Source organism: Rhinolophus sinicus, chromosome 4, assembly GCF_057876585.1.
Source record: "Rhinolophus sinicus isolate RSI-liver-muscle chromosome 4, RSI-T2T, whole genome shotgun sequence".
Taxonomy (NCBI): Eukaryota; Metazoa; Chordata; class Mammalia; order Chiroptera; family Rhinolophidae; genus Rhinolophus; species Rhinolophus sinicus.
Genome location: NC_142504.1, coordinates 115,964,257 through 115,988,554, shown reverse-complemented (window position 1 = coordinate 115,988,554; position 24,298 = coordinate 115,964,257).

The following is a 24,298-nucleotide window of genomic DNA, read 5'->3' as shown; positions in this document are numbered from 1 at the left end:
CCAAGAGGAAAAGGAAATTCATTTGTATGCTGTGAGATCTTTGAAAATCAAACTTTACTTTAAAAATAAATTGTATTGCCATGAGGTATTCCTTTTGTGTGATTCCTCACCTTGATGAGAATGTGATGGACCCTTTATAATAAGCAGTGTCTGAATCATGCTGGAAGATGTCAAAATAAAATGAAGAATTCAAAAAAGAAGATCTTTCTATAACTTTCCTCCAGAAAAGGCAAATCACATCTCAATTTTAGTAAGCAAATATTTCATTTTGTAAATTATATATATATAATATTCTATATATTATGTATAATATAATATAATATAAATCCCAATATTTGCAATTTGTTAAGGTGATTCAGTGATTTTGTTGCGACCCTAACGGTTGTCTACTATGTCTATTCTTTGTGTTGCATACAATAATCAAGAAATCAAGGATTATAAGAAACTATCTCCACCATCCAAGACCTCCATTCTCGTTATAGGTCAGGTTTACCAGAAGCAGTACTTGAAATCAGGATTTATGAGCACTGATGTATTTATGAAGGAAGTGGTCCCAGAAGAAATTGATGAGAGAATGAAGGAACTGGGCAGAGTGGAGGGAGAATGGCCACATTAGGAGGCGATTTCAGGCAACACCCTTTAGCAAGTGCCTTCAGCCTGACCCTTAGGATAGTTCTGAAGTGTAAATTATACCTAGTGGTTGTGTTGGCCTAAGACAAAGGGGTTGGGTTTTGTATTCTTGAATATATCAGTCATTGACTGAGGTCTGCATCAATAGGACATAAACTCCTAGGTACTTCCAGCTCTCAGCGCATGTAATCAAAATGACCCTAACAACCCAAGGGCAAACCTCCAAATAAGTACCACAGACAGTGGTCACTGAAGGCAGAAGCATCCAGATGCTGGAATGGGTCACAGGAAAGGAGTTCATGGGAATCTGGGAGAAACACTGACAACATCAATTACAGCCCATCCCTGGTGTCATTCAGATCCACTCACATTACGTTTATAATGTCATGACGCCCTCAGGATGGTGGTGAGTCACTGTTTCTAGGGGAACTGACAAGGAGAAGGTCCGTGGGATTACCTATAGCTTCCACTGATGCAATCGGCCCCAAGGCTGTTAACTCACATTCACGTCTCCATGCGCTGGGGCACCTCTTTTTGCTCTGATGAAAATTGTTATACTAGTTTTCCCTTTGCTGGTTTTACATTTCAAATGTGAATAATACCAAATAGATTCAAATTTCCAGTTTATACTTTTTTTCTCCTACTCTTTGTTTCCCGAGAAAGACCACATCCATGCCAAAATATCTAAAATGTCACTATAGAGAAGATAGTTGGTAGATATTGTGGCTACAATTGACTTCATAGATGCATATCAAGTGATCCCAAAAATGCCCCAAATGAAAATACACCAAAAGGAAAAAACACTCTGATTCTGCTGTCTGTTCATTCCAGAAATATTTTCTGAGTGTTTACTAGATGTGGGGCCCTGTGCCAGGTGCCAGAAGGTAGCCGTGAACAGGCAGCTGGGTTGCGTCACCGAGGGGGTAGTGTGCCCCCACTTACATATCCACTCCTCCGCACCTCACTTCCTCTTCACTTGTCTAGTCTAGAGACCCTCTGGACGCTCCTCAGGTGTGACCTGTGAAGTCTTCCCTCCCCAAGCTTCCTGTCTCATAAAGACCACAGCACTTCCTGCCTACTCCACTTAGCAGGCAGCTGTCTCAGGTGGGACACCTGTAGAAACTCAGCACAGAAGAGTGACAATCTCTGGGGGTCAGGGGGAGCAAATACATGTGTCCAGAGCCCTTGTTCTTACTTACACTGAGCACAGAGTCTTCCATAGAAATGTGCGCTACTGGTTGGGATTGCCCCAAAATATAAATAGAGAATAATTATAATTTAAATATGCCATTGTTACATATGATGGAAATACAGACCTCAGGATCTGACTAGTATTAATAGCTCTCGTTCATCAGTTGTGTGTTAAACGGATACCTCTGGGCTAGCTAAGGAAACTAACACCACACATATTTTTGTTTCTATAACAAAATAAATGTCGGTCCTAAACAATTCTATCCAAAGTTCACCCTGACAACCAAGACTTTTGTAAATCAGGGATTACTCATCCTACCCTGTGGCACTGGTTATGAGGTGCCAGCGTTCCTTACACCTCATTCTCCCTTTTCCGCTATTCACGGCACCATGAACTAGGATACAATTCACAAACCAACTGGAAATGGACACCAGAGGTTTCATCAGGCATCCGTCCAGTGGGATGGGGTGGGCCCACAGGGGCCTTCCTCATCTGTGGTACACAACATGTCTGCCACGCTCCTTAATTTTCTTACATCATGATCCCGCCTTGCCAACGCAGAAGCCAGGAGTGTCACAGCCTAGCATGTGTGTGCGCAGGTGACCTGGGTTCCAGCAATTGGAATAGAGAGGGAGCCAGTGAGAAGCAGCCGCAGTCACAGGCCCATTGCCCGGGAGGTGTGAGGGCAGTGACTTTAAGGGTGATTGGTGCTCACGGTGTGTGCCCCCTCCTCTTCTGAGATCTGTGACACCGTGGCGCAGCGACCATGGCTTCACTAGCGGCCCCTGCGGTGGGCGTGGCCTTTGCTCCTGGCTGAACACTCTAAGGCTGGCTCCCTGTGCTCCCAGTGAGTCTGAAGACCACCGAATCCCTTTGAAAAGTCCTTTTATGAAGAGCTCTGACCCTCCAAAGCCTAGAACATGTTACTTACCTGGGGATACTAGAATTCTATCTCATACCCCAATCGACGGCGTGTCCCATCCCTAGACAGCCAATCTTCCTACTGTTCTTCATGAGAACTAATGGCGGCTCCTTTGGGCCCCTGTTAGCCCCAGGAATACACCTCTGCCCTTCAAGCCCCACCATGCCGAGCTCTCAGACAACCGGGCCTTCCTGCACATTGGCGATGTCTAACGTACCAAAGTAAAAACGGATGAAAGGGAAAGAGGGCCCCATGGGAGGAGGAGGAGGGAAGGAGGGAAGGAACGCTGCTGCTACCCAGAGTCTAAGGGCCCTTCTGGTTCCAGCAGCGCTATGAGATAGGCAGAGAGGGTGGAGGTTGGGGGCCTGGTACAGGAGAGGGCAGGAGGCAGGAGACCAGACAGCCTCCCGCTAGGGAAACACAAAACCTGCCAAAAGCGGAGGGAAAGAAAGGCACAGCCACCTAAACAGGACTCTGTCGTAAGCACTGAGGATAACCGTCTCCTTGCCCTCACGCCTGACCTAACTGTGCTGTGAATTTATACACAAGTCTGTCCACTGTGTATTCACTGGTGTTCCATGAACTCTCCTGAACTCAGTGATTCCAGTTATTTCGGAAATGGAGATATCTTGGCTCTATTGGACACGAGTGTCCATCAGAATTGAGGCAATAGTGAAAACCAGCCAGCACAGGAAGAGCTGGCCTGTCGTGAAGGAGGTAGTACCCGGTGTCCTGGTAGGTCTGTTGCTTGTGGTGTGATGAGCTGGACGCCCAGTGCTGGGGGATGAACTACGGTTCCCCAAAAAGATAGGCTGCAGTCCCCACCCCATGGCCTTCCTTGGAAAAAGGTCATCGCAGGTGTTGTTCGATAAGATGAGGTCACACTAGAATAGGGTGGACCTATAATCCAATATGACTAAGCACTTGACAGGAAGACAGAGACATAGGGAGAGGGTGGCCATGTGACAAGCAAGTGAGGCAGCTACAGACTAATGCATGGTAAGGATTGCCGGCAAAACCAGAAACTAGGAAGAAGCACGATTCTCTCCTGCAGGTTTCACGGGGACCATGGCTCTCGTGACACTTGACTTCAGACTCCTATCCTGAACTGTGAGGTACTAAACGTTGGTGTTTGTAGCCACCAGTTTGTGGCCGTTTGTTACCGCAGCCCTAGAAAACGAACACACCCAGAATAAGACGTTTAAGAACTTCTGATCACCCAATACATGAATTCAGTTAAATGATAGTGAAGACACAAAATTAGACAATATTATTTTTCCATACTTAATTTTGGTTTTTGAGTGTACGATTTCTCTTCTTATAGTCAATTAAATTATAGATTTGCTCCTGCTTGAAATTTTTACCCTAAAAAAAAGAAAAAACAAACAAACAAAAAAAACGACATTTTTTATTATGCTTGTAATGTTGGATAGCAGTAAAAGACGCTGTAAGTAGGAAGCAGATGTTAAGGAAACAACAAAAAATGTAAAGCGACAAACATGATTTTGAATACCTCCACACAAACTGCTACTGCCTGTGACTACAGATACTGAACAGAGAACCAAGCGTTAGCAACAAACCACCGTGCCCTGGCACGTGTCCCGGGTCCACGGAGGCCTAGAGATTACAGGTCATCACTTGTTCCCTTTCCCTTTCAATTCCCAATAGCTGATCTCTCAGAAAAGAGGAAAACAGAATTCAGAAGATGGATACTCTCTGCAGGTACACACAGCCAACTAAGAAAAATCTATGGCATTTGTATATCATGGTCTCTTCAGAGAAAATGGAAGAAGTGATGTAAAAAATGCAGCCTTCAAAAGGAGCAGGAGATGTGGGAACTGCCCTGAGGGTTTCCTGAGTAGGAGGCTGGAAACAGTGGAACAGAAGGCAGGACGGCTCCTTCAGAGCTGGCTTCAGAAACCCAGACAGACGGCTGTTTACATGCCCTGCAAACTGCATTGTGATGGAAATAACACAGTATCCGGATGAGGGAGATGGATTTCACGAAGAGAAAATGATGGCATACCTACATTTTAAAAGAAGCGCTCAATCTATGTCTGAATTTAAAACAAAAAGAAGCTGTAAATGAGGCGGTTGACTTACATTCAGGACATAACGTCCTAGTCTCTTCCCTCACTTTCGGATCTCCAGTTATCCAGATGTCCTATTTCACACAGAAAATTTAGGATGATAGTGTCTTAATTCAGGGGCTATTCTGCCTGGTGGAGCCCCAAGCAGGACCATGAAGGAGTCTGGGGGTCTAGCTGAACTGAACGCCCTCTCCGCCCGAGGAAGGGACACTAGGAACCGCGCCTAAGGACTGTTTCCTTCTTTCACTCCCGGGCACTGCACCCTCTGTGACTGGGGGGGCCATCAGAAGTCTCAACGTTTTGCTGCTTTTCTTCACTGGATACCAGAGACCACAGTCCATGAATTAAAGAAAGACTCGCACTTGGTGTGTCAGCAGTTTTGTTTGAAGTCGCTCTTGCCCTTCCAGCTGTTCCTCAGTGGAACCGAATTCCCCTGCTCTGGGGCACCCTTTACCTCTTGCTACATCAACCCCCTACTTACACTGAGTGCCACATAAGCTGACACACACAGGATGAAGTGCTTTAATTGAATGGTTTGGACAATCGGAGACTTCAGATGCGATGAGCACTCGGCAGACACCCCCCTTCCTTCCCTCTCACCTGCAGACCCAGTGGGTGGGCTGACACCTGCGTCACTAGTTACCCACAAAACCCCGCCAGTAACAATTAATGCCTGATCCAAGCAGATAGGAGCTCCCTCAGGAGTAAAACAGAAAAAGAAGAGAGGAAAAAGAAGAGACTTTTCTGAAAATAAGAAAGGACCTTTCTTTCCTGTTTTATTTTTAACCTGATGTGTTGCATAGTACTGAATGTCACCAGATTGTCATTAATGTCACTTTTCCTCATGTTCCATATGTGATGTGACATATCATCTGACTAATGAAACCCGATGAACAATATGTCAACATAAAGAAGCACGCTGGGTCACAAATATGCTCTGAGAACATTAAATTGCAAGGAAATGTATATGGAACGTGTTTTCCATAGGAATAAAATTGAGTAGCGTAGTTAACATACCACATTTAGGAGTAATACCTTGGAGACCGACAGAACCGACATACATTGCTGAATGACCTATAAAATGTACATTATCACACATATTGAGAGCACAGACAGGCAGACGCATGCAAACCGGTAACAAGAAGGATTGCAACGGGAAATGAGGCCTTCTCTGAGAAGGCAAACAATTGTGGAAATGAACAAAGCCACAGTAATGAAAAAGGTTAGCAAAAGAAGAGCTCCCCATTACTTTGATTTAAACGTTAATACTGTGTCCTAACACATTTCTGTTCTCACCCCCTAACACTATGGGTCCAGTGCCACGTGATGTGCGGAGAGGGTCAACATGAGATTAAGCCCCAAGTCCCCATCAACCCTTCTAGTAACTTCTCACATCCCGTACGTTTTCCTCAGGCGTTAACCCTAGCCCCGAACTTTTGTCGAATAGTTTTACCTACTGCTTTATATAAATGAAAAGACATGCTGTTTACGGACTGAACTCACCTTCCCTCCACCTCAAAATGCTTCTGTATTTTCATCTATTTTCTCATCTCAAAGAATGAACTCCCATCTTCAAGCCTACCGCTCCTGGCTTCCTTGGAGGCGCCCCCTCTCCCTGCCACTGTGGTTCCTCGTTTGTTTTACTGACTTTGGTCTTCCTGGGCCCAGGGCTCCCTCACCACTGCACCCTTCGGTTCTCCCAAGGCCAGAAGTCCAAGCGTGCTGTCTTGCTCTCCCTCACTCTCTCTCGCTCCCTTCCCCCATTCTCTCACTCTCTCTCCTCTTCTTAAGTTTCTCTCTGTTTTCTGACTCTCCCGATAAGTTGTTTTGAAAGGATCACGGGCTCCCTAGGACCCAAATCCATTGTCCTTCGTTCAGTATTGTTTAGCAATTCCGAGTTCTCACCCATTCCTCTTTCCTTAGCTGTGACAACATGCCCCCATCTGCTCTTACTCCTGACTAATTGTCTCTTGTCTTTGTTCTGCAGCTTCTCCCCTCCCACTTGATGAATTTAGGTATTTCACAACCGCCAGTGTTGACCCTCTTCCCCTCCCCTGGAAATACTTCACTTACTTCACGGCTTTAAACATCCCCTCCACGGGTAGTGCAAGACCAGGGAGTGTGGCCTTCCGATCTCACTCAAACCTTTGAATCTGCACCTGCTACTGTCCACTCAGCACCTGTCCCCTCCTCTTCCCACTCCCAACAGGAAGTGCTCATCCTGCTGCTGAGTGTACTTCACCCACATTTCTCTTCGGGTGTTGCCAAGGCTTCATTCATTCATTTGTCCATTCATTCAGTGACCTTCGGTTATTGGCAATGCTCTGTGCTAGGTTGTGGAAAACTTTGTAAATGACCACACTGCTTGACTCTGTAACCAAGCAATGGTATTTTATGGCTAGAAGTCCAAGCGTGCTTCTAGAAACCTAACATAATATTGGAGGTGCCAAGGACAGCACCCCAGAAAAAAGCAACTTGTAAAATGAGAGCTAAAAAGTCTGTTGGAACTATCTTGGATTCTTGGATACAACTGCATGTACCCAGGCTTAGAGGAGAGGGTGAGATGGAGAGACACACAGAGAGAGAGAGAGAGAGAGAGAGAGAGAGAGAGAGAGAGTTTTCACGAATGGTAGGCCTATTTGGCTGGAGCATAGAAAGCAAAGACTTAACTGGTAAGCTTAGAGGTCAGATTAATCCAGCTCCTAAACCATACTGAAGGGCTTTAACTTGGGAAAATCATGATGTGACATACCTTGTATAAATGTCACCCTGGGTTAATTGTTGGAGTTGGCTGAGACAGGAGCCATGAAGGCCCGTTAGAAGCTGTGAGAGTCACCCAGACATCTGATGACACTTTCTGCCTGAATTAAGGGTGTGACAATGGGAATAAAAAGCAACAAAAAGATGCAATATATACTAAGAAGGCAAACAACCAGACTTGATGTTTACGTGGCTATGAGGGAGTGCGAGCCGGGTCAAATTCCCTGGACGCCCCCGTCCTTCCTGAACCATTATAAGAATGATAGTGACATAGAGCAGGGTAACATAGTAAGGGGACTGTTTGGGGAGGAGATGATGACAATTCTTTCCCAGTGTTTTAGAAATTTATGCCCACGCCATCTTCCTTGTGAGCCCCTAACAGCATGAGGGGAGTTGGGGACCCACGGTTGCCAACACGGTTCTTCTCCTAACACAGAGACCTTCTCATGACTGCAAGGCCAGCTAAGGAAGAGGCTGCCATGAGTCACTGTCCTAGTTTTCCTATCTCGAAAGGATTTTTCAACTTGTATTTCATCAAAATAACAAGAGGATTTGTCTTAGTTTGCTCAGGCCGCTATAACAAAATCTACAAACTGAGTAGCTTATGAACAGAATTTTATTTCTCACAGTCTGGAGGCTGGATGTCCGAGATCAGGGTGCCAGCATGGTCAGGAAGGGCCATCTTCCAGGTCACAAACTTCTCTCCATGTCCTCATGTGGCAGAAGGAAGACGGAGCTCTGTGGGGTCTCTTACAAGGACACTGATCCCGTTCATGAGGGCTCTGCCTTCATGACCGAATCACCACCCAAATACCATCCCCTGGGAGTGGGGGGTTAGGATTTTAACAAATGAATCTGGACATAAACATCCAGACCATAGTGGGATTTATTGAGAATAACTGAACCTCCTTGGTGGAATTTTTATACGTAAGACTTCATTATAATCATGGCCAACAAACTAGGAAAACCATCCAATGGAATTCTGATATTTTTCTCTCATGTTGAAATTGTTAGAACTCTGAGCCAACGTGGCTGAGACCATGACAGTTTTCCATGCCAACCAGTATCCTTTAGTTGCCCCACTTTAGCCAGTACTTTCAATGTACCCTATCCCCAACTCTGGCCTTGGATTGCAGCTGCCTTCTCATCATTTGTCAACCACTGTGGGCTGTGTACCTGGGGACATTCCAAGTCCCCTGTCAGCACAGTCTCCACAGACCTTTCCTTCTCCTCCCTCCATCTGGTTGGCTCTGAAACTCTCCCTTTTGGCAATTGGTTCTACTTATTCTCCCTGCTTTGTTTTCCCCCAGAATCTGTGTATTGTGGTCACAGGAGCAACATTTTAAACCTCTTTTGTTGGGAAAAATTAATTCCTGCTTAACATCTGCTTGGGCAAAACCATAACAATTCTCATATGTCTCTTATGGACAACTCCTTGGTGGTAGGAATTAAAGATATTACTGTTTAATATTTACTAATGGTCAACAGGATACATTTACATGTGTTACAAAGAGAATAAATATATGTTGAATGAATTAATTAATGAATGAACAAATGAATAAACATATCTAAGCAATTCCAGCTGACTCTAACCACAACTAAACTACTTCTAATCCCATTCAAAATTGTAGATAGATAGATGATAGATAGATAGATAGATAGATAGATAGATAGATAGATAGATAGATGATAGATAGATAGATAGATAGATATTGGCAAACCCTTGACATTAGTCACATGATCACGCCTCAATTCAAGTCAAAAGAAGCTAGGAAGGAGAATCATCATGAAACAATTATCCCTTCACATTTGTTATCTGCTGAATCCTAAAAGCAATCTAGGTGTCATTATCCCCATTTCCAATGTTCAGAGGGGTTCCCTCACAGAACGGCTAAGTGGGAGGTGGGAACTGAATCCCGTTTTGTACGATTCCATGCTTATGAATATGGACCCCAACATGGTGCAGGACCCTTGAGGATAATTATAGTCTCTTAATTACAGTCTTTTGGAAACCAGTCTTTTCCATGCAGGACTATCAATCCGTATTTTACTAATAGACAAAACACAAAAACAAAAATGTGTTGAGGACAGAGAGCCGTCAAGGGCGTTTAGGAGGCTACTTCTGGTGTGGGTATCATTCACCACGTGCTTGTGCTTGGTCCTCTGTCACCAACAAGCTAGGGGGGCACATTTCTTTTGGGAGGAGACTGTAGAGCAGTGACTCAAGTAATTTGCCACATTGTCCTGCGTGCAACATACCCCACAGTTATCACTGTGCTTAATGGGGTCACAGGTGGTTACTATGTGATTATTGGGAAATAATGTTGGGTACTTTGCGGTGAGCCCATCAATGCCTCATGTCACCAATACACCTACCATTTATCCCTATAATTAAGATACTGTGCCTTCTATGTACTTATTTAAACAAACAAAAAAATAGAGACCTATATTTTTAAATGATGTCTTGTTTAACTAGAGCTTAGCAAATTTATAAATTCAGATACCTGAGTTTTTGTAAATGACATGCCAGCCCCAGAAGGAGATGCTAGAATTTATGTCAAATCATCATAATGGATACTTTGTTGTTCTAACCAGCTTGAAAACAGATGTATTTACAGTTCCGGCAGCTGCAGACCCACTATTAGAGAGCCAGATTTGTGCTTTCTATTATACTCGCACTTCCTTGGTTAAATCCCAGCTCTCACTCCTGAAAGAGAAGTGATAAAATAAGGGAAGGAAAGCTGCCTCCAAATGGCCAAGAAACTCGATCACACATTTTTATCTGAGGATAAAATTATGAAACCCTGAAGGAATTGGCGATTCATGAGCATAAAGAATTCCAGTTTTCTGGGGTAAAACTACTTTATGTCATGTTATAAATAGTGACAATTGATGATTTAATACCCTCTTGCCTTCGGGCAGAAAAGGTACCACTCCCTACAAGATGATATTAGAAATATCATACAGTGTTGTTTCAACCTCCTTGACAATTGACAGCTGCAGAGAATATATACCAAACAATGGCATTTCCGTAGCTTTGTGGAAGACTGGTAAGTACCCTTTTACAGGAACTGAATTTTTAGCTGGGCACATGGGTATCAGAATAAAAAACAAAAAATGCTTCCCACCTACGCTTCAGCTAGGTGTGGCCAGATGCACATGTTCTGACCAAAGGAATATAGCAGAAGTAAAGTGTGGGAGCTTCTGGTTGTTCTCCCTTCCAGCTCTGGAATGCAGACAAGGTGGCAACAAAGGGTGGACCATGCAGGTCCCTCTGGGGACAGTGGAACAACAAGTAATCCCATCTGTAGAGATGCCACATCAACACAGAGTCTCACAGGGGAGAAATACACCTCTGGTTTGCTTAACCCACGATTATCTTGGATTTCTGCCACTTGTTTACAAACTGGTATTCTAATCAACAAAAACACATGTCAGAAGTGTAATTCTGGAGTAATATCTGTGATGGGATGAAAAGATAGCTGTGATTTCTCCATCTTCCTGTGTTTCTGACATTTGCAGAAATCCTAAGAAACAAATGGGCTGAAATTCTACACAAGCAGTTTTCCGATATTCAAGAATACGTTTACATGTACATATTTTTACCTTCTTAGGCAACAGTTTGTTCAAAGTTTTAAAAGCTGCAAATATTTGTGTCCAGTTGGTGAATGATACAGATCCATGTCCGTCCTTTGTGCTGATAAACTCTTTTACCTTTTGGTGCCCAGTGAACTTAACTGGTTAACTGGTGGAACTGGACTACCTTAAATTCTCTAGGCGCTTTGCTCATGTACAAAGAACTCTGAGAATATTTCCTATCATGTTAAAATGCTTAAGAGATAAGCATGTGTCACTTCATAAGAGTGATAACCTGGATGATAATTACGGACAATATTTTCTGAACCCAAAACCTGGATGCATGGCCTACACCCATTTCAGGGAGGTGGGGGCAGAGGCTATGGCTGACGAGAGAGACGAACACGACGTTCCAAGCATGTCTCTCAGAGCGACAGTGCTTTTGTTGGGACATTATGATCTAGGATCTAGTCTCCGCTTCAAAGACTCCACTGTACCCCAAGTTGGTTAACTCTTTAACTGCTTCCAATGCCGTTGGATGTGGTGCAGCCTGGGAAAATGGCCCACGTATTGGAGACATTCTGAAATATCTACTGAAATCACCTAAAATTAGTGGTTGGACTTTACAAAGGAAACAAAAATATATAGTACTTCAGAAAACGGGGGACACATAGTTTCCCAGTAGGCCAGACCGCCCTTAAGTCATCAACTCCTTAATGTCTTTCCTACCTAACTTTACAATGGCAATGCAGATTCCACACAAATGGAGAATGAAATGAGACAACCAAATTTATTTTTACTTATGGACCTGAGCCAGAGTTTAAATGACTCCAGCAGTGGTGCTTTCTTCCCTTGGGAGCCTACTCTCTGGTCTAATAGATCTCACTCTTAGGAAATTTCTCTTATAATTCAGCATAAATTGTCCCTTGCTGAATTCCATCCCATTATTCCTCATTAGATGTCCTTGGACTACCTTAAACAACGAACCCTCTTCTCATAGGCCGGCCCATTTCCAGGCAGGAGAGGGCGATGGACAGGAGAAAAGGGAAGGGTGATGAAGAAGAATGGAGTTGAATCCACCAATTGTGCCCCAGCCTGTGAACATTTCAGCCACAAGCTGTTACGTATGAACACAGACAGCAAATGTGTTAGCAACGGGATCGAGTAATCACTGAAAAATGTTTAATTCTCAGCTAATCTCGATATTTACCTCTTTATGATTTCTCTGTAGGTGAGAGAGGTCAAAATCTTAAAGCTAAGGATTAGAGATACATTGAAGGTAAAGTTAAGTTAATGATTAAAGATGTCTGACTGCAGGAGGCAGCCAGGATATTGGGACCAAAATGGGGCTCCCACACTTACGCAGACAAGGATAGGAAAGCACGGCCATAATCCAGCCATGTCTGATGTTACAGAGAAAGACAGAAGGCAGCGACACCCATTAGGCTGCTTCTAACTGTTGGCCTTTTGTCCCCAAAATTTGCCTCCCAAGTCATTTGGCAAGAGTCTTTGCAATGCTCCATTCACAATGTACACAGTGCGTAAGGGAAATAGATTTCTCTGTGGTCTCACTTTATAACCAGATGAGACTCTTAGAGAAAAGATGCTCCACCCGAAGCTGTCTTGAAAGGAAACCAGCTTCTTCCCACTGGCAAGTAAGTGTTCTGGCTGTAAGCCAGTTTACCATGCTGTCCTGTGTGCATCCCATCCCGGTCCCCCTTCCTGCCTTGAGATAGGCTCCATAGTATTCCTTCAGGACCCGAATCCATTAAACAGCAAAAACTAAATATACAGATTATCTCCCAACGACATGCATGAAGCCGGCAAACATTATGCTTAGGAAAGTGCCGATTATGGCAAATTATGAATTAACATGTCAGGCAGAGAGGTTTGAAAACTTATAGCTGTGTTTACTATGTGAGAGCCCCAAATGAATTGAAAAATAGAAGGGGAAAAAACAGCAAAATCAGTGGTTGCCAAAGCTGCCAACATCCATTTCTGCTTTCCTGACTCTGCCAACCCCACCAGTCTTTGCACATACATACACACACATGTGCACAGGCAAACACACACACATGCACACAAGAAAGCAAAGAGCAGACACGTCAACCAGAGTGATAGCTGGTCCTTCCGGTCTGGGCTTCTCGGCTGATTTCATCAAAAGCTCACTGACTCAAGTTATTCCAGTTTCAGTCTCTCCACAAATGTGCACGCGTCTCCTGTGTGAGCTGGGCACTAGGAGGCATGCAGCTATGACAGCGCAGATGTGACACTCTCCTCTGAGACTACTTGCCCTAATGCACGGCCACTCTGAGTGTGGCCGGAACCAGCAACATCCAGAAGCTTGGAGACATGCTCGTTCTCAGCTGCCACCCCAGACTTACTGAAGCAGAGTTCTGATTGTGGGGCTCAGGAAGTTTCAACAAACTCTCCACATATCCCTAAGCATGCCACGGTTGATAAGTACTGGAACTATAACAATGTTTCCATCACATCACACACCCGTTTTGGTAAATAGGGTGAACGTGATAGAAACCTAGCTGTTTACAACAACTGTTTTAGCCTCAGTAGACACCAAAGCCTGAGCCATTTCTCTATGGGAGTTAATCTATGGTCCAGGAGTTTTGGGAAATTAGATAAACAAAGGACCCCAGACAATATTAAAAAAATGTTTTTGTTTTAATACTGTGGTTATATTGGCTACACATCTCTACTAAAGATTTGTGGCGCTCCCTTTAAATTATGTTTCCACAAGAAAGGGACCCAGTGACACAAAAGTTTTCGTCAATCTCTGATCACATTACAGTTATTCTTTAAAAGGAGAAAAAAACTGATTATATGCTGAGCACATAGTCAATTACAGAACAAATTGTTTTATTTGAGGAGAGCCACTGGTCAATATGGAAAGAAATAATGCCCCTCGTTTTCTTAATTGGTGATAGATCAATATTAAGTTGATGGTTCCTAGTTCCCAGGTAAAGACAACGATTCCAGGTAGGAAAGACAATATTCCGGGTTTAGAAAGCGAGGAGCCCAAGATCCTTTTTTGAACACTGTCTTGCAGGAAAGTGAGGCAAGGGGCTGTGCTTTTCTTTAATGACTGCTCTGAAAGTAAGTTTCAAGAGTTCCTCCATCGCCACCCGCCTGGCGGTTTCCCAGCTCCTGGGAGATGGAGTGGAGGGAAGCACAGGCTAATTACCTGGTTTTCATCTCACTCTGAGTGTCTGCTCTGAGTCTCTATCTCCCTCCTACACCGTTAAACTGCGTTTTTCTCCAAGGAAACCCACAGACTGCCTTTCCTTTTCCTGCTCACCCCATCGCTCCCTTCGTCTGAGAACCTAGTCTAAATGGGAGCAGCTTTTATTCATCCTCAATGCATGGGCGACGGTGAGCTGAGTGAACACACAGCTCTTCTGTCCTAATCCTCACCCAAACCAAGAAACAGGTGCCACCAGCATCCTCATCATACAGACGAGGGAGCTGAGTTGCAGAAAGAGTCATTGTCTTTCCAGAGCCCGCATAGAACAGTGATCGAGCAGGGATTTGAAACCTGCTCACCGGGCCCAACACCCTGCTGTGAACCCCCGACCTCCTGCTCCTCCAGTTCCGACTCCCATTCTGCATTTCCCCACATGACATGGCCTGAGGCAACATGTGGATGCCACTGCTACTCACTTCCCTTAGTTGGGGCAAACTGTCTCTTAAGCACCACTGTGTGGAATCGATTAGACAACATAGAGAGCACAACAGAACATAGTTTATACGTATTGGTCATGGTATGCCATAAAATCTACGGGTAGTCCTCTGAAGTCACATGGAACACTGGATTAGCAAACACTAACGCATGCTCCTAGGGGAAAATCCAGGTGAAGTTCCTGCAGGCCTCTGGTCACAATACTTCATCCACCTGTCCACACATAGCCTTGTTCTATGCATACTTCTGTTTAAAGACCTTATTTCTCATACGTGTGTGTTTGATGCATTACCATTGAACCGTGGCCAACAGAGCCGTGACTCTGGCCTGAACCATGCACCCCTAACACACACATCTTCTCCGTAAGGCACACCACAAGCATGGCACTTCAGCACTATGTGTGGGGGACATTTTAAACAGCAAAATCACCAACAAAAATGTGGAAAATGTGGCACTAAAGAAAGCACATAAAAAGCGAGACTTGTTTACAGTGTGAGAGCTGGGGACATGTGTGTGGGGTGACTCAAATGTCTCACCTCTGTGCATGTCTGTGAATGACCGCAAGAGTTCCATGAGTATCCATCTTGCAGTTACAAATGCATTTTATCACATTGATGAATTTGCAAATACGGAGTTTGTGAATAATGAGGGTTGACTGTACCAGGCTTACTCCTCAGCTGATTCTGCCACTCTGCCGATGTTCACAGGAAGAATAAATTACTTCAGTGTTCCATAGTCCGACAGGCACTTTTCCGGTCTGATTTTATTGGACATGTTTTCCTCAGGTGAAGCATCTGGCCACTCCCTCTCCGCATCCTTTCCTCAGCTCCAGACATCACCACAGTCGCTCTCTGCTCGTCTGGACTACTGCTCAGTGTTGAAGTCCTCTTGTTTCTCTCCCCCTCCTTTCCCTGTGGAGCTTCTCTGCCCTAGGAGTCCTTTGGAGCTTTTCAACGCGTGTATGCCACTAAGTAATGATGCCCTCAGCGTCAGGTATGATCCATAAGCAAGTCCAAGCTGAGTCCAACTCCACTGTTTTCACATTTCTTCTTATTCCTGGAATGCTCTGCTCCAATACCCCATAAAAACTCACTTCCTTGCTTCATTTAAGTATCTGCTAGCATGCCACCTCCTCCAGGCTGCCCTCCCATGACTCTTTCCCCTTACCCTCCTTTATTTGTTTCACAGTCTCTTGTACCACCTGAAATATTGTATGTTGCTGTTTATTCATCTCTTGTTTTTATCTGTCTGTAGTAGGCACCTCTCTAAGCTGGCTTCCAAGATTTCTGCCCAGGTGTGCACACACCTGTGTGATCCTCTCCCTGGGTGGGAGAGACATCTGAATGCACAGGGGTGGTCACTCCCTTGATTGGGTTTGCTACATTACAGAAGTGATGGAGATTACCTTGCAGACTTTGAAGAGGCTGAGCTGCCATATTGTAAGGAAGCCACATGTCAAAGACCTAAGGACATACAGAGCTGACAGCGACCTCTGGCCTACAGCCAGCAAGAAAATGGGGAACTCATGGGACCAACAACACAAGGACCTGAATTCTCCCAACAACCTGAAGTATCCTGGAAGAGGTCCCTGAGCCCCAGAGGAGAACACAGTCCAGCCTACACCTTGTTTTCAGCCCATGAGACCCTGAGCAGAGAACATAGCTAACCGGCATGCAGACTTCAGACACACAGATGTTATAGACAATCAATGGATTCTGCTTTGAGCTGCTAAGATTTTGGTCACTCGTTATGCAGCAACAGATATACTTCCCATCAGAATGCAAGCCCCATGAAGGCAGGGAGCCTGTCCATTTTGCTTATTGCTTTCTCATCAGCACCAACAAAAGCACTGGGCACGTCATAGGGACTCAATAAGGAAGACGGGCTGGGGTGCCTGGCCTGGCCGATGGCTGCGAACTGTGGCCTAATTTCACAGAGCCTGGGAGCCCAGAGCCCACCCCAGATTTCCACGGTTTCCCTCCTTCGTCTCCCATGCTCCTCTCTGACTGCGCTCCCTCTGGGGCGTCCGGGTGTCATGTGCTGCCCCTTCACATGTGTTTGTTCCAAATCCCAGTAGAACTAAGCGTTCCAATATGGGTGATGTGGGAGGGCCAGGACAGGAAGCCTGCTGCCTTCGCCACCCAGGACGGCACTGCCCAGAGCCAGGCTCCTCCAGTTCCAAGCACAGAACCTATGGGGGCCTATCAAGGAATTCTTTCTAAATAAACCCAGTGCCTTTCTTAGGAGCCTTATGGGGACAGCTGTTAATACACTGACATTTTCTACATCATTTAATCTATGCTGATAAATTCTAGCTCAGACCTCTCTATTGAGCTTCACATGCGTTTATCCATCCACCTGCTGGTTACCTACACTTGGAAGTCTCACAGGCACCACAAATTCAACACGTCCAGAAACTGACTAACCATTTCATCCCTGAAACGCTCTTCTCCAGGGCTCCATATCTCATCGCATGGCACTTCCACCCAGTTGTCCAAGCTATAAAGCTTGGAATCACTTCTGAACCGCCCTCTCCCTCACGCTCCAGGTCTGATCAATCAGTCATTCATAGCGTCAGACCTATTTCTTCTCCCTTGGGAACAGTTCCTGCTCCACTTTGCTCCAACCTCACCACCATCGGCGGAGGCCAGGCCAGCATCATTGTCTCAGTCCGGCTTCAGGAAACACCACCGGGGCTCGCTCCCCCATTCCCCCTACAGCTCATTTTCCACAATGCAGCCAAACCTGTCTCCTAATGCAACTATAACTGCCATCCTTGTCCTCACCCATCAGTGGGTTCCCATCGCCTCACTGCCCTGGGCTTATGAGACGTGTGCAGCTGCCTCTAGTTTCCTCCCACCATCGTCTTCAGCAGTTTCCCTTTGACTTCACTGTAACCTTCCAGCCTGTTCTCAGTTTCTCAAAAACTCCCCCTTGACCTTTGCATGTGCTGATGTGTCTACTTGGAAGTCCCCTTTCTCCTTTTCTACACCTGGCTGATTTCTTTCTATCCTTTAGGTCTCTTCCTATTTTTTTTCCTTAAGAATATGTTGGGGTTGCCCATTTGCTTTCATGTCATGGAAATGTCGTCTGACTGCTTTATAATTGCCAATCCAATGGCTGTCTCCCTAGTAGAACAGACGATGCACAGGGCAGTAATTCCACTCTATTGTTGGCAGCTGTGTCCCAGGGACCAGCATTGTGTGGGGCAACAAATGGTGCTCCATCGCTACTGGTCAGTAAGCAGCTGAACGGTGAGGACACACAGACACTAGCCTCCAAGGGCTCACCATCCTGCTGCAATTAACAACATGAACATGTGCAAGTTAGTCACCCAAAGGCAAACTCACAATGCAAGGTAGCGTTAGATGATACACAGCTATATTTGATTGGTTATAGGTGTGAGTAAAAAAATGAACTGTCATGAGTTCAGAGACACACGAGAGGTCTGTGGGCAGGGAATATTTAATGGAGAGGCATGACTTGAGCAGAAACTCAGTCAAAGCAGAGAACTTATGTCAGACAAAGAAGAGGGAAACTTTCTCTGAAAGAGGGGGAAGTACAAGAGGGGCTCCTGGGACCAAGGCAGGAAACAAAAGCCACACCAGAAGAGCTGACATGGAAACCGTTTAACTAGGAGACGACTTGCAGAGATGCAAGAATCAACAGAAACAAACAGGGTGGTGAAACTCTGAAGGACTTGGAGCTGGTGGGAGCAATACTATGGCAAAACCTGGAGGGATGCGGGGAGGAAAGGGGCTTCCCCAGCCTTGTGCAGGGAGGGCTGCTCCAGGAGCCTGGCTCTGGAGAGGTGCAGTCACTGCCAGCACCCCAGGAAGGAGGAAGGGGAAACTATCAAACCCATACATATGTGCCCTCACCCCCTCATCTCCTACCAAGTCCCCCCCGAGGGGCTAGGAGGCGAATACAGCAGACAGTGGACAAGCAGGGAGAGGCCAGCAGAGCCTGGGATGGGCAAGGGAGGCGCAAATGGGAAATTATCAGCAGTACAACTAAGTCAGCTTAACTCTGCAGCAGAATTTCTTTACAGAATCAGGGAAAGTATGGACAGACAGGTGTTCGTTGATAACGGTACAGGAGACAGAAAAGACGTTGCGGGCTCTCAGTCTCTGTGTGAGGGATCACTGCATGAATGAGTGAATGAATGAATGAATGAATGAATGAGTGAGTGAATGAATGAATGAATCAATCAATCAATCAATCAATCAAGGAACAAGTAGACACTGATGCTTGTAGAGCCCTTGCTATGCTTGCAGCATGGCACACACATAATGTCAGTCCAGGTTAGTGCATTTGGACTTTATCCTATTGCAATGGACAGCTAAGAAAGACTAATTAGCAGGAGAGTGACAAGACAGAAAGAGAATTCTAGATGAGGTGAGCTCAGCAATGGTATATTGGAAGAACTGGAGGGCACGGGTCTGGGTGCAGACAAACTAAGACGCTCCTGAGAGGTGTGATAACGAGAGTTGTTATAATAACCGTTTTTTGAGTGTTTTCTATCGCCTGGGCACTAGTGGCATATGCTTAGATAAATTCTCTCTCTTAATCTCACAACCCCACTCTGAGGCAGTTACTAGTACTGCCTTCATTTTCCAGATGAGGAAACTGAGGCTCTGAGAAGTTAAGGAACTTGCCTCCTGGAGCCAGGAGAATTCATCTTGACATCAGAGCCCACACTCATAACCCCCAGGCAGAGACCTCTCAGATTAGAAGTGACGGGGTCCGGGTCAGGAGACCCTGTAAGGCCAGACATACAGCCTGTCCAGTCCTGGGGAGGTCATGCCCTCTTAGTGACGCTATAGCTCTTCAGGCAGCCCCGTTGCCCCTTTTACCCCCGGCCCACGATAACCGTCGCTGGAACTATCAAATTTGCATTTCTCTGCTGAGTGTCCCCTATTTCTCTTTAATCGCCTCCCTTTCACTTTCCTGAGTTGGGCAAACCATGAAGTAGTCAAGGCCCACCTTCTGTGGAAGCTATGAGTCAGGTAAGAAAGGTAAGTTTTAAAAAATGCAGGCCTTACGTTAAATACCCTCCAGATAAATGTGTGTGTGTGTTCCCAATATCTGAGAACCGCTCCAGAAGGAAAAGTAAACACAAACAGGCCCTTTATTTATAGAGGCTGAGCATGGGTAGATGAATCTTAAGGAAAAAAGGTTTTTTTGTAGCACATTTCTGGTTGTGAAGAATATTTATAGTTATGGAAACAAAGCATGTTATTTCTTTGAAATCATCAAGACAACAGTCCCATATCCCAAGAACCCCCTCTATTCTCCCCACACAAAAGCCATGCGTCCCCTAGACTCTTCTGTTGACAGCAGAGCACAAAAGGTGAGAACTTAGTGAACGTCGCCCACCCCACGTTGTACCCAGCACCACATCCTTCAGAGCAACCGGAAATGGAGAAAGTGTGCTGGGTGTTTGGACATCACTGCCGCCCTTGAAAAAAATTTCCTAGTGAATCCAAGTCAGTACTATGAAGGTCCTAACCATAAACATCCCCACTGAACCTTTAGATGAAGGCTCCACCATCACCACCCCATTCCCTCACTAAATACATCAATAAACAGAATAAGAACACAAACCAAAACAATGGGGCAAGAAATTCAGAGTGGAGATAAAACTCATTGTTTTGTTGTGTGTTATTCATTTTTGTTGTTGATTTTGGTTGTTTCTGAAATGCACTAAGTGGAGAAACTGCTGCTAAAATGGGGTGAAGAGTGCAGTATGTGACTGCGAGATTTCAAAAAACCCACGTCTGCCACCCCAGTGAAATTAGAGAGAAAGCTGGGCAGAGGAAGCAAGCCATTTTTAGTGACTCCTAATGCCTATGTGCATAATTCCAAATCAAACATATTCACATTATTAACTTTTTAAAGTTTATTAGTCTCAGCGCTAATGAACTCATTCATCCTTGGCAAAGGCACATGGCTCTCTAATGAAACGTCGATAGATAGATCAGCAGTGAAGTGAGCACATCCCATGGCTGAAGCCAAATTCTGCTCAGCTATCATGACTGGAGAGAGGAGAGCACTTCCGAAGAGATGCTTGGACACAGCCTCACGGAACGGGAAAAGCACCAGAGTGCTTGGATGTCTGCAGACCAGGAGTCAGGACCTGGCTCTCCCACTTGACAGCTCAGTGACCTCCAGCAAGTCCACTGCAAGAAGAGGGGACTGCTCGACCTTGTCGCCATTGTTGTCTCCATATCTGTAATTAATACTCTCCCCCCAGCACACCAGCCCCTCCTAAGAGCCATCAGTGTTTATATACATTCAAGATACATGGCATCTTCTATGTAGATATCTACTAGTTAAACAGACGATGGCTCATTCTTTATGGATAAAATTAAAACTAGGCTCCGCCGGTGATATCATACCACAGGTTATGGGTTTTAGTTTCTGACCTGCTTGAACATTGCCCGAGTTCAGAGTTGTAATGAGTTTCCTAACCTGCGCCGGTTTGTGTCAGCCAGCCTGACAGTGTGTTGAGCACGCCACGGGAGATATAAAATGGAATGGCCTTTAAAAAAGAAACCAAAGCACGCTACCCTTTCTCTCAATTATCAGTTTTGAAAAGTAGCCTGAACAGGGGCGTTTTTCTGTTTGGAGGTTTCTGAACAGCCAGCATTCATTCTCCAGGGGAAACTTCCTGTCTTCATGCAATGATGGCTTTTGTTTTGTTTTATTTTTCTTACTTCACCTCAGATCTTTAAAACTGTACAACAGCTAGGAAGTCAGAAAGTCTCCTCCCCAATGCTTCATGGAAAGAGACTGCTTTATTATTGAGCACAAGCAAACATAATAATCATGAAAAGCTTTTGCTTCTGGACCGCATAAATTATCTCCAATTTTCCTCTTCAGGGTATAAAGAGATTGCCCGTGGTAAAATATGTATCAGTATGAAACAAATAGAAACAGTTTAAACCACTGAAGTTTTTACATTTTCTATTTTTTTTTAAAAAAAAAGACATTTTAATCCTATTAACAGTAAATTATATTACCTATTGTGAATTGCAGACATGAAAGAAATATTGGAAGCACACAGTTAATTACACGATACCAAGTGACACACAATATTTATACCCCTCTCAGAGAGCCTGAACAGTTTTTCTTTCACTGTGAGTCACACTGATTGAAATCTGGAAACCGATGCTGGGACGGACCCACAGGCACATCTGCAGTGGGTGCTCCATTCTGTAGATAATTAATGGGACAAGAACCAGCCATTGTTTACTCTTTCGTAGTCTTAATTTCACATAGAGGGAAAAAATACTCTACCCCAATCCTTTTATTTGAATTCTCCATTTCAGCATATTTATGAACTGTCCACACGGGTACAGCAAAGCAGGGAGTTTGCAAACCAATTTCTGTATAGAACAGCTGTGACTCTGTGAGGCTGGTGGGCTTTTTGAAACTCCAAGACACTCATGGAAGTACCAGGCCCGACCCATCTAAATAAGTCAGGTGTTTTAGGCATTAGGATGTACTTCTATACAATTGGAATGAAACAAAATATTGGCTAAAATTAGTAAATCATATTCCTGTTTGATGACTACACCATGACAGAGCCCAATTGAGGCAGAGAAATCAGTAGCATAGTTCCCCTCTGCCTGGCTTTCTGATCACAAATGGCCCAGTTCCAGGAGAGGATGCTGGGAGGTCACTCTCCAGGGCCACGCATGTGAGGTCCCACCCCCTGGTCCACGATGCACCCAGGCAGAGTCTCCAGCAGCAGAATGCAGCTCGTTCCTTTCATACATAGAAGACTATGGCTGGAATCATCACAACTGTTTCTACCACATCACTTCATGACAGCTGTGGACATTCAACTTCTCCTATCAGACCCCAGCAAACATTCTGTTGCTTCCAGTAATGGAAACAATGGACTTGCATGAACCACCCCATTTTTGACTCTCTGAGTCATGTGGGCATTTCATTAACACTTTGGTTTCATGACAACTTGCATCTCCCCAGAATGGATTGCCTAGGAATCCCATTGGCTATGGAAATATGTATTTGACCATAAGACATTCCCACCAACACATGGTCTCTTAAGATGAGGAGCCAATATAATCCTCCAAATAAGAGTTTTTATTCACCTCTTGTTTCTCTTAAATTTCCATTAGATTACAATTAATTTTTGTCATAACATAATGTCACAAATATCTGTGACTTGAAATAACGAGAACCATCAAGCTTATTGAAAACCTTCTACATGTAAAGTGCTTCATATATCTTCTCATTTATCCTCACAATATATTTGCAGAGTCATCATTAATACCCTCTTTGGTCAAGGAAGAAACTGAGGCTCAAAGAGACTAAGTAATTCACAGAAAATGAAGAGCCAAAAGTTGAAGAACCATTAAGCAAATGTTAGCAGGTATTTGGTCCTTACCATCATCTGTTTCTCATTTCTAATTTAATTGTTTAGTACTATGAAATTATTACCCAATTATCGACAACTGAGTAAAAGTGTTTAAGTCTGAATTCAATATCCATTATGAGTTAGAGAAATAATTCGACCAGACTTCATTTAACTACAAAATATTTAGAAGATTTCATCCAATTTTCAAATTATAATCAGATACAATTTTTTTGCTGAGGTATAAATTGCATTTTCTGAAATGCACAGATCTTAAGTGTACAGTTTGATACGTTTTGACAGACGCATATGTCTGTGTAAGCCAAGGCTCTATCAAGATAAAAACACTTCCATCACACCAGAACATTTTGTTATTCTTGTTCCCATTCCACCCTGCCCTTCCACACAGACAACTACTGTTCTGATTTGTCAGATGGTTTTGCCTGTTCTTAACTTCACATGAAATCATAGAATATTGTGTTAATTTTCTATTACTTCCCTAACAAATTACCGCAAATACAGCCAATTTTACTAACACTCATTTGTATGTGTGTGCTTAGTTATATACAATTTTATCACAGGTGTAAGCTCCTGTTTCCACCACCACAGTTGAAATGCTGAACAGCCTGTCACCGTAAGGTTCCCTCCTGTGGCCATTAAATAACCACACCTACCTTCCTCCCACCCCCAATATCTAACCCCTAGAAATCACTAATCTGTTTTCCATTTCTAACATTTTGTCATTTAAAAATGGTATATAGATGGAATCATACATGGGTTGGCTTTTTTCACTTAGCATAATTACCTGGACATTCAAGTTTTTGTGTGTATCAATAGTTCCCTTATATTATTGAGTAGTATTCCAGGTATGTGTTTACCACAGTTTGTTGAACCACATACCTGTGGAAGGACATCTGCTCTGTTTCCAGTTTGGGCTATTGAAAAATGGGAATATGAATATTTGCATACAGGTTTTTGTGTGAACATGTTTTCATTTCTCTGAGATAACTGTGGAAAAGGTCAATTGGAGAGTTGTATGATAATTGCA